The sequence below is a fragment of the Gymnodraco acuticeps genome, unplaced genomic scaffold (assembly GCF_902827175.1).
Source record: "Gymnodraco acuticeps unplaced genomic scaffold, fGymAcu1.1, whole genome shotgun sequence".
In the NCBI taxonomy this organism is placed as follows: Eukaryota; Metazoa; Chordata; class Actinopteri; order Perciformes; family Bathydraconidae; genus Gymnodraco; species Gymnodraco acuticeps.
In genome coordinates, this window is record NW_022990224.1 from 294,093 (window position 1) to 303,265 (window position 9,173).

Genomic DNA, 9,173 nt, shown 5'->3' on the forward strand with positions numbered 1-9,173 from the left:
TGGGAACACCTGAGTATTATTATGCACCATCTAGTCAGCAGTTCAGCATGAGGAGTGCATTAACATACAAGGAGGGACGATGACAAAAAATTAATAGGACCAAAGAAAAAATGATTTAGCACCAATTACCTTGAGAAATAATCATTATAATGATTATAGTAATATTAAAGGGGACCTATCATGCAAAATGCACTTTTGATGTCTTTTATACATAAATATGTGTCCCCGGTGTGTCGGAACTCACGCAGCGTCAGAAAGTAAAACCCTCTCTCTTTTCCTCCGTACATAAATCTCTAAAAACGGGGGTACAACGGAGCTGATCCAGATTTGCGTCCGATATGACGTAATATCTGCGGTGGACCCACGGCACTATCAGAAACAATGCCCGACTGTTTTGGACGTAATATGGTCTATGTTTACATTAGCATCGCTAACACTCAGAGCTAACCTGTACTGGAGAGAGCATGTGTGTGAAGAAGCAGGAAATCAAAAGGAACTCGCCTCGTGGTATAACCGGCAAGAGAGAAAGCCTTTGAGCTCCAGACTGTTTCAGAAACATAGAACAAGTCACCGTATCCATATCAACTCATGTTTCTACTTAAAGACACAGACTGTTTTTATTTCAAAACGCTGTACAGTCAATTAAGTGTCATATTTACAATAATGTGACTTTGCATACTCTAAAATATATAAAACCACACACAGCAAAATCTGAATGAATTAAAAAAATATCAAAATAAGATAAATGTGATCCAATGACAGTTTAATACACATCATATTTTTGCTTTAAATAAACACAATTAATATAAATAAATAATCATAACAAAAATCATTATATAAATATCTTTATGCAACATGACAAATGCACCTCAATGACAGTTAATCCGCCCAGTGGAATTGACATAATCAGTGTTTGTATCCAAGATCACACACAATACATTATTGGGCATTATTTAGAAGCGTTTACTAACCTCATTAAAAAAAGCATTGCTCAATTGGATGAGTATCATATCTATTGTGTGTGAGCTAACTTTACTGAGGTCATTTCTGCAAAGTGATGCAGGGCTGAAGGCTCAGTGGCTCTGTGCTGGATGACAGCATGTTTATGACGTTTCTAAAGCTTTCGGTGTATGTTTAGCTGTTGTCAGTAGAAGCAGGGATGCTAGGGACTATCTTAAAAACAACAAGAGGTACACACAGTGTTTGTTGAGGCAGTGCGCTGCTGAGTGCCGTGGCTGCTGGACTCCTTGCAGCCCTGCAGTGCAGACACGGGCGTTGTGACGTGGCACCTAAAATGCCAGGCCTGTGCACTCCTGGTTTAGTGTTGAGGAAGAATAAAACAAAATGGCCAAGGCGGTTTACAGTAGATGTAGCTGCTCTCAGGGTCAAACTGCAAAGGGAGAGTTCAGGTATGTAGAAGCAAAGGCAATTGAAGAGGACAGAAATAGAGAATTAGCTTTTTTACAATAGCGTGTCAATGACTTTGAGAATTTGTCCCTGCAGCACGTAATGTCTTTGATTAGTGTTTGCAGTCAATTTGATTTTCATTATTACTTTAATTATACAGTATTTTCAATAAGTTCAAATATCTCTCCATCTCTATTTTAAATGAGCCCTTTGATTAATGTGAAGAAATGTTATTTTAGTTTCAAATAATTCTTTATTATAGTGAGTCACATGTAAATGTAAAAGTGGCTTTGCTTACTTATTCATTTTGTCAGAAAGGGTTAAATGAAAATGTATTTCAAAAAAATACAAATGTTTGAATTATGACAGCAATGTGAAATGAGTAACATGTAGTAAGAGGGGTTCATTTAACTTGTGACGTCATATGACGAGAACATGGGTAACATGTATATTATACAAAATAATACAAAAGATGATATTTAGTAGTCATTTAAAAAAAAAACTTGTTGTCTCAGATGCCTCAAAGTGTGGACATATTGGTTGAATGTGTGTTTATGTAGTCTTTTTACATTTGATAAGCAAAATCCTGATAATAGTTTAAAGCTTAATCAAAATCTAATTGAAAACCCATTAGTTGACTACATTTAAATTCCACCATTGGTAGAAGTTGAATGTGGATTTCTTGCCGAAGCTGCCCTGGTTCTCTGATCTGATCCAGGACAATATGTTTGGCTGTTGAAGGGCTGCCAGAAGTGGTTGTTAGTTACAGTTAGGGCGCGTCCCTCTTCGGATAGGTCGTACACTCCAAGGTCTCATATCGAATTGGTCGATCATTTCCAGCTTGTTCCCACAAGAAAGTCTCCTTTGCTCCTTTTCCCTCTGTGTCTCTTTCCTCCTCTTCTTCCTCTGTTCGATTCCTGTGAAAAACAGCAAGGTGAGTTTATTCCTAAATTGAAAAAAAATCTTCATATCTATTTTCTTGTTAGAAGGAATAGCTGCAGTGTACACTTGTAGTTTATTTAGAACATGTATTTAAAATAATGCACACCACAGCTAATACTTTTGATTAATTGAGTATCTTTTTGATTTGGTTCATATTAAGGCATCTGATTAAATGCTATCTGATGTTAAAGAAATACTCTGGTTTGCACTTTGAGATTAAACGAGTGTAGCAGGGCACATTGTAAAATATTTCAGTCAGTCAATTGAACTAAAATCCGATATAAAAAAACCCCGAAACAATTTCTAGGCATCATGTATGTACAAGCAGTCAAGTGATTTTGAAATATGCCATGCTTATAAATGTGCCGCCAAATCATTTATTGCTTGCGGGGAGAATATATTGCTTAATATTTGCTAATAATAATTTTAAATCATTATAGTAATTGCATTAATTTAAATTCAAAATCTGCTAATGGTTAAAGCTGGAGTATTTACTCAGAAGACCATCTTTTATAATAGAGCACGTGTTTAAAGTTTCCTTTGGCTGAAATCTGTTTTCTTTAGTATTCATATAACTGCAAACTTTATTAAATTAATTAAAACAACCTATTGCGAAGCACAAATTCCCAAAATTAGGTTCACAAGGTGCATATCTGCCCTGGGAGCACAGATATGTGCTGCGGTGTTATTATTTCTGTGCAAAAACTAAATTAAATTAAAACAGATGTACATTCAACCCACACATTTCCTACATACATTAATATTTGCCAGACAGTAGACATTAGTGTCTGGTGTCAATGACAATAATGGTATTCTTCCAATGTAAATTAAACACACTGTTAGCACAATTTCTTTTTCCATGATGTGCTCTATATGAAATATCATTTAGAATTCATTTTATTCAGTTTCTATGTATCATATGTAAGGCCAGCACAGTCTTATTTAGATGTTCATTTATAAAATAAAGTGTAGCTAATGAAATACATTGATGTTTGACATTCAATCATGTAATTGCATATTTTCAAACATATGCTCTATTTATATTCATCTTTTACATGAGAGCCAACTTTAAACAAAAACTTTAAAACAATTAAATCACATTTTTTTAATTCTCTGCTGCACAAACATCGATTTGACTTTTTGGAAAAATACTCTAATCCTGATAGTCTTCTGATTCCATTAAATTAATATTCCCATGCTACTTTATTTATAGAGGGACATTTGCAATAAATAAATAATCTGATCAAAAAGAGTCATTTTAGAAGCTGGTGTGTGAAGGATGTCTCTATAAGTTATTATTGGCTTGCTCTTTCTGGACAAGAAGGGTTAACAAAGACAATTCACTTTTCTGATGCAAAAATAATGTTTGAATAGCACTGTTTGTGGATAAATGTTTCCCCTCTTGCTTTTCATCATATGACCATCTGGGACGTCAATACTGCGCATGTCCTCTCCACCATTTTGTGATGAGAACTTTATTGCACATGCTTCCATTTTATAAACTTCGGTAGAGCACATGTTTGTGAGGCCTTGAAATTCTTTTTTCTTGGATCGATCATGTTTAATTAGGAACTTCTATTTATTACTCTGATTATTTTCAGACACACAGATGGTGCAATGCCTGCTAATTGTGCAGCTCGAACAGGAGTGCATTAACTCTTCAAATACTGGGCAGTGATTATATTGCATCATTTATTCACGTTTGTTCAAACACTTATATTTCAAGCTGTGCTGCACCTTGCTGCTGCGCTTCATTTCTTGTGTGTGTGTGTGTGTGTGTGCGTGCGTGTGTGTGTGTGTGTGTGTGTGTGTGTGTGTGTGTGTGTGCGTGTGTGTGTGTGTGTGTGTGTGTGTGTGTGTGTGTGTGTCAGAGAGGAGAAAGTGGTGGTCACAGTCGGCTGCCTGAGGTGACTGCTGGGGTCAAAGGTCAGGCTGTGTTAATAAGACGTGATGTGCTGCCCTGGGACCGCCGTCCCATGAGGGATAACCCCCTAATCGGCATTAGTTAATGTGTTAGTAATCTTTACCTTCTTAAAGCAAACAGCAGTGCTGCATTCAATGGGCCCGCTTGGCCTCCCGTGTAACGCTTTTGACCCCGGGGTCATGGCCTTTGTTCCCCGCTCGATGGGGAGTGCCCTCAAAGGTCTCGGGTGTAATAGAGAAGTTGTTTAGACACGTGCGGGGCTTAAGCAAGACCACCTCATCGACTCCACTCCTGCTCCTGGAGAGTAAAACATCTCCCCTCGCAGCGTAGGGAGACATTAGTGGGTCGCTTTTATCCCCTGGAATAAGCCCAATAGAAGATACATGTGTTTTTATCGTGTCTCATATGTGGCTGTAGTGGTGGTTGCTGACCAAGCACAGAACCCCCCCCCCCCCCCCCCCCCCCCCAAACCTCCTAATGCCTCCTTGATGTTTGCAAATGACTAAGAGCAAATACTGTGTGTCTTTGCAGATCCCCTGCCCACTGCAGGTTCTTATTCCTCCAGCTCTCCTTACTGTTTCCTGTAGCTGTAGAAAGGAAGCCATAGAGAAGCAGTGTCTTTCAACTGTGTCCTTGTTCGGTCCCCTTATCTGAACTTTCTGTCACAGTGTTTGACTCACACTTAGATCTGTGTTTAGTGTGTTTCCCTGTCAGCAGCAGACCACAGCACGATATGATGTTATCAGTGCGAGAGGGAAAGTTCATTGCAGGCCCTGATAATCATGTGATCATTATTGGATAATGAATCAAAATGTATTTTACAAAAGTCTGATACATATGCAAAAATATTTATATTATCATTCAATTTAGTTCTTCAAAGTATTTTAAACATGTATTAAACTATGTAATATCATCAAAACAAATAACATACATTTGAAATTCAAATCAGCAAAAAGGGTTTAGAGTTTTTTTCAGAGTCCATAACATGGCGCCGTCTGCCATTTTGTTTCACATCATATTCTGAATTGGCCTGATTGATTCTGTATCACACGGATGTTGCAGCAATGCACTGCAGAGGGAAAGCTGTGGCTTCTCTTTACCCGAAATGATATAAACCGAAGAGCAATTACAATTCTGTGGCATTGTAAATATTCTCCAAACGATCGTATGTGAACAATTAATCAGGAAAAGATCAGGGTAGTAGTGAAAAGAAATGAAAAATGAAAGGTTTGCACAATGAATTTAATCATTTGGGAAATTCTGCCTTGGTTGCGATAATGTTGTAAATTAGGGCCGTACAAATGAAAAGATGATTAATTATTTTTGGGTTAAAAGCTTTGTGAAGGAGCCCAGTGGGGAGAGATGGCTCGAAACCCGAAACAAAAACGTTATCCTACGATGCTCTTTATGCCATGCAAAGTGCTTACTAAGCATAAACACACAAAGTATGCTTCCCCAGAACGGCTAATGCTTGGACCTCTAACATATTCTGTTTCAGGATCCACATTAATTCCCAAATAAGGTCTGAAAATATACTGTACATATTCCAGCTTTTTACATTGAAGCCATAATGAAGTCATGGCCTTCTCAATTGGTTAAAACGCATGGCGAGATGTGACGTACAGCTGCACTCCTTCTAATGGGATCCTATAGCTCATGCCAATGTTAGATGCCTGGACCAGGCTCATATCTCATTTAGGGAAGGGGAAAAAGAAATCGCAGTCCAGCCTTCTTTCTGCAGCAAGTTAGTGTAAATAATGCATTTTCTGTCTGCACTATGTCTGTGTTCAGCCACCTGTGTTTGTCCTGAAACCTGTGGAGCAAAGAGAAGTGCAGAGAGGAGCTTTTGTGGAGAATCCGGTGTCTGTGGGGAAGAGAGCCGGCGAGGAACGGGGAGGCGGCGGTGCTATGAAAGCAGCCCTCACAAAACTGAGCAGCCCTAAGCAGTAGCAGCCATGTTAGACAGATCTGCTGCAGCACCACTAATAATTCAGTGCCCCCTTAAAACCAACAAAAAGTTTTCACAGTGTAAAAGTAAGAAAAGTTAAACCCCCACCTTTTTTCCTTCATTGTCTCTGCTAGGCATGAAGTCCCCTCTTTAATTCTCAGCAGTTTATGAAAGTAGTTCCTCAGTAACAGACACACTTTACATATCTCCTTCCTCCTTTTCTTTTCTTATAAAGCTCCTGCAGTTCAAGGCCGAGGGGGGAAAAAGTTTGAAGCCACGAGCTCTGCTTTTGCAGATTTTTTTAGAACCTGTGCCAAAAGAGGCAGGAAGTTGTTGTACAATAGCGTTACAGTAATCTGCCACAAATGGAAAAAGCCAAATGCTGATCGCCGAGCAGAGAAGGTGGCAGAACACAGGCAGAAAAAAGGGAGGGAGGGACAGAAAGGGAGAGAAAGAGAGCTAGCGTGTGTGAGAGAGACAGCAAAGAATAATCAATACAATCTAAGATGGTGGAAACAGCCATGCTGTTTGAGTCTCCCCCTCCACTTAACTCTCTGGCTTCCTCACTCTTCATGTAAATTAGTGCAAACATTTGGTTAATTTATTTGGACAATCCTATTTTGGGTTTTTAGCATTTTAGCATCTCTGGGGGTTTCTCTATTTTTTCTCAGAACTGTTGAATGCATTTTACCGGACAAGTGGCAGCTGTTTTTCCTCGAGGAAAAGCAGCGAAGTCTCACCGAAAATGCTTATCAGCCTCTTGACTTTGTGCCAAAATAGCTGCGAGGGTTCAGCTGCAGCGCGCTTTGTGACAGAGCCGGGGCAAAGAGGAGGGTCCTAGCCCCCCGTTCTTCGCCACATGTTACTGAAATAAACACTGGAAGCTTATCTTTTTCCTGTGTGTGTGCGTGTGTGTGTGTGTGTGTGTGTGTGTGTGTGTGTGTGTGTGTGTGTGTGTGTGTGTGGTGTGTGTGTGTGTGTGTGTGTGTGTGTGTGTGTGTGTGTGTGTGTGTGTTCACATTCACATTAGTCACTGTGGCATGCTAAAGAGTTAATGCACTCTGAGGGTGTGTGCTCCTTTCAGAGTGTGCTCCCAAGACTGTTCCAGCGACAAAAGCCCCACTACAGTAAGAGATAAGGTTAATAATTCAACCTGCTCTCAAAAGTGCTGAATATTTCAAGGATCCTTCAGCGGGGCAGTCCATTCTGAGAGGCTGTGAATCTCTTTTTCCCCGCTTTTCTTTTCACGAGTTGATATAGTAGCTGAGGTACTGTATAGTGTATCCCAGTATGGCGTGGAAGTGTGTGTGCACTGCGTCTGCGCACGGCTGGAGGAGTGGATTTCTGTGTCATTCTTCCTCCTCCACCCCTCCCACATTTAATGCTTTCCACCCTCCCACTCCCCCTCTCTCTCTCTGTGTCTCCCACCCATCTTATGCTCCCTCCCTCCCTTCTCCCCAGTCTCCGGTGCAAATACAGTTCCTTGCCGTGTTGGACATGTGATGAAAAAGTGGCTGGTTCGAGCGCTCCGCCGCACCTCCTATTTCATCATCAGCAGAGCATTTCTCCCCTTCACTGTGCGCTGGCTGTCTCCTCCTCTCTTCCTCCCTCTCTCCCCACTTCTTTTTCTCTCTCTGTTTCGCCTGCTCCCTTCTTTCTGCTCCAGCCACACGCAAGGGGGAGACTTAAGCTCTGCGAGGGGGAAAAAAAGAAAAAAAGTCTGCTGCTATTTCTACAGTCAGGGCCTCCCCACAGCCCGCCCTTCCATAGACGGAGCTTTTTTTCACTCACTACTAGCTGGATTTTAACCCTCTGCCTGCCTCCAACTAGCTGCACAGCAGCTCTGCAAAACCTAGCAACAAGTTGCTTTTTATGGGCCTTTTCGCACTTTTGACGCATAGATTTTGCGTCCCTTTGGATTTGGGCTCTGTTTCTTCTGTTCTTTTTTATGTTGTGTTCTTAAAGTGCATGGCGTCTGCCTTATTTCTTCCCCGCTGATGGGTTTCGAGTAGTATTTATTTAGTTTCTTTCTTTTCGGATGGGAATTTGTCAAGGTGGTGATTCGCCATGTGATGGGCCTTGTTCCACCTGGAGTGTCGGGGCGCCATTTCTGACGGGTAACCTGCGTGGAGTTGGCTCGTGGTCTGAATGACCACTACGGATGACAAGCATAAAATGTGAGCAGTATTTAAGAGCGGTACTCGTCTGTTTTAAAAACATGTCCTTCTTCAGCGACTGGCGTGAAGTATCGCACCTCCTTCGTCTTTACTCCCTGTGTCTCCTTCTCTTTCCTTCCCATGTCCTCTCTGTGTCTCCCTCTCGCTCCCCCTTGTTCTCTCTCTTTCACACCGACTCGCTCTCCTAACAGCAGAGTGGTGTGCTGAGCCGGAGCTCTTTCTGGGACAGGTGCCAACTGCAAAGAAAAGACATTAAAAGGCAATAAGACCAAAAAATGTAGTAATTGCGAAATTTTAAATTGTTGCAGCGAAGCGTCCGAAGTAACCCTTCATGTCACGTCTCTCCATATCCACCTGTGCTATTTGCTATATTGCATGTTTGTATAAAGCATTAAAAGTAATGTTTGCGATCAAGGCTGCCGGTATAGCAGAGGTTTGAATACTTTGCCACACTTTTTCTAGTGAAGGCATTTCACTCGGGAAGAGGGAGGGAGAAATGTGGGAGAGCAGCATATAGACTGCTGAATTATTCATGTGGCCAGCCAACGCTGTGACTGGACTGGTTGTACTATTTGCATGCATCAGACATGCTGTTTGTCTGTTTGCTAACATTCCTCATTCAAAGACTTGTTAACTAGCAGACGGGCTAAGCTAGAGCCTTGCAGACAGCCTCATGGCCTCCTATTGTTTCAGGCCCGTCCCGGCCGGCTGCAGGGGATCAGACTGAGGCTGGAGCTGGGGCTCTGGAGCTGGGCTGAGGCTCGGCTGTGAGGGG

General features: G+C 41.3%; 1 long non-coding RNA gene across 1 annotated transcript; it reads right to left on the reverse strand.

The window, feature by feature from the left end:
• Positions 1 to 742: 742 nt before the first annotated feature.
• LOC117547810 lies at positions 743 to 6,642 on the reverse strand. The gene is made up of 2 exons (XR_004569243.1): positions 6,330 to 6,642; positions 743 to 2,324 (listed from the first exon to the last, which is right to left on the reverse strand). It is a non-coding gene; the product is annotated as an uncharacterized LOC117547810 (long non-coding RNA).
• Positions 6,643 to 9,173: the final 2,531 nt, after the last annotated feature.